Source organism: Zalophus californianus, chromosome 3 (genome assembly GCF_009762305.2).
Source record: "Zalophus californianus isolate mZalCal1 chromosome 3, mZalCal1.pri.v2, whole genome shotgun sequence".
Lineage (NCBI taxonomy): Eukaryota > Metazoa > Chordata > Mammalia > Carnivora > Otariidae > Zalophus > Zalophus californianus.
In genome coordinates, this window is record NC_045597.1 from 40885230 (window position 1) to 40887986 (window position 2757).

Sequence of the window (2757 nt, forward strand, 5' to 3'; positions counted from 1 at the left end):
GAAAGGTGAAAAAGAAAGCTGGAGAGGAAGACATGCACCAGATTGCAGGGATAATGTTTGGCAAGGACAATGAAAAGTCACTAAAGCATTTTTTAAATATAAGTGACACATTCTGCTTTATTATTTTTAAAGATGACAGTGGATATAGAATGGATTACACAAAATAAGGTCTAAAGAGATACATTCTTAACTAGAGTTACAAACGAGGAAGAGATGAGGCGTTAACAGGATAAAAAACAGTAGATGGCTTCAAAATATAAAGGATACACACTCAAGGTCAGATGGTAAATTATAAATGGATTAATGGATAGTGAATCACAAAAAGATATTTTAAAAAGTTAATCCACTGTGATTAGAAAATTTTAAAAAATTACAAAATTAATCCATATGGTTTTGCTGATGATAGTTTAGGGGTGGATAGTCATATATTCTGAAATCAATGATCTCTCCCGGGTTTTAGAATTAATGAATTGCTCAAACTGTTCTAACACTTAATAAAACAAGAGAGTAACATGCAAAGAGAAGACTCATTTAAGAGTCATGTGGAGCCACCTACACAATAAACTATGAATAAATATCCCAGGAGGTGGGGAAAAAAGAGTGGGAAGTTTGTTACATATAGTAACCAAAAAAGTGAAGCCTTCAGTAAAGGGATGCAGTTAAGACTGCAGATATTGTTGAGAAGACAAGAAAGTTACACATCCTGAAGTGAAACTTGTATTTAGCCACACAGAAGCCACAGATGTCTTTAGCAAAAGAACAGTGTGAAGAAGTAGGAACAACAGTAGCTTGAATGGGATGATGATGTATTGACTTATGAAGGTATGTATGGTGAAGAAAAATGTTTAGCCTTGAAGAGTGTGTGATAGATGAGGGGTGGGTATGACGTTAATTTTAATTAAAGAGATTTAAGCTTCTTTAATACTGATGAAGAGACTGTAATATAATTTGAAGAAAAAGAAGATAAAGTGAAATCAGCAGTATAAACTTTCCATTAAGGAGAATCTACGGTATGCAGAAGAAGGGAATAAAAACAGTCATTAACAAGAAAGAGAGTCAGTTTATTATTATGATAAGGGAAGAGTACAAGGGGATGCATACATATAAAAACAACTCTTAGTTTCATTGATCCTTTCTATGTTTTTTGTAGTCTCTATTTCATTTGTCTTCTAATTTTCATTACTCTTTCCTTCTGCTAATTAGGCTTAGTTTATTCTTTTTCCAGTTCGTTAAGATGTAATGCTAGGTTGTGTGAGACCTCGCTATTTTCTTGATGTATGCTTTTATTACTAACTTCCTAATCAGCACTGCTTTTGATGCATCCCATAAGTTTTGGCATGTTGTGTGTCCATTTTCACTTGTCTCAGATATTTTTTGATTTCTCTTTTGAGTTGTTCAAGAGTTCCATACCATTGTGGTTGGGAAATATACTTGACATAATTTCAGTGTTCTTAAATATATTATGACCCATGTTGTGGGCTGACATGATTTATCCTGGAGGGTGTTCCATGTGAGCTCGAGGAGAATGTGTATCATACTTTTTGAATAGAATATTCTGTATATGTCTCTTAAAATCATTTGCTCTATAGTATTATTCAAGACTACTTTTTCTGTTTATTTTCTGTATGGATGATGTGTCCATTGTTGAAAGTGGGACACTGAAGTCCCCTACAATTATTGTACTGCTATTTCTCCCTTCAGATCTGTTAATATTTGTTTTATATGTTTAGGTGCTCTAATTTTGGTTGCTGATATATTTACAATTATAAAATATATAAGGAACTCATACAACCCAATAGCAAGAAAAAAAGACACAACAACAACAAATAATTTAAAAATGGGCAAAGGACCAAAACAGGTATTTTTTCCAAACAAGACATACAAATGCCTAATAGGTATATGAAAAGAAGCTCAACATCACTAATCATCAGGGAAATAAAAATCAAAATTACAATGAGATATCATCTCATATCTGTTAGGATGGCTATTATCAAAAAGTAAAAAGATAAGTGTTGGTGAGGATGTGGAGAAAAGGGAAACTTGCACACTGTTGGCAAGAATGTAAATTAATACAATTATTAAGGAAAACAAGATGGAGATTCTTTTAAAAAATTAAAATTGAACTACAATGGAGCAATCCTACTTCTGGGTATACAACCAAAGGAAATAAAATCAAAATTTGAAGAGATATCGGCACTCCTATGTTGATTGCAACATTATTCACAATAGCCTGTCGGTGCCTGTCAGTGAATGAAAAGATTAAGAAATGTGATATATATATATATTACATTTTCTGGTATTTTATATATTTTGTGGAAAATGATATATATATCATATACAATATAATAAAATGTAAGTATTTTAAAATTTATATAAAACATATATAAAACATAATATATATTTATAAGTATAAATATATATTTTCGATATATTTCAAACTTAAAGAAATCTTGCAATTTACAACATGGATGAATCTGAGGACATTATGCTAAATGAAATAAAGTGAAAAAGAAAAATACTTCATGACCTCTCATTTCTGGAATCTACAAATGTCAGATTCATAGGAGAGAGAAGAATAGTGGTTGTAAGGGACTGGAGGGTAATGGAGAGGTAGTCAAAGGGCACAAAATTTCAGTTGTGAGGTAAGATCTAAAGACCTAAAGTAAAACATAGTGACTATAGTTAGTAGTGATGTATTGCACACTTGAAATGTGCTGAGAGTAGAACTTAAGTGTTCTCACCACACAAAAGAAGTAA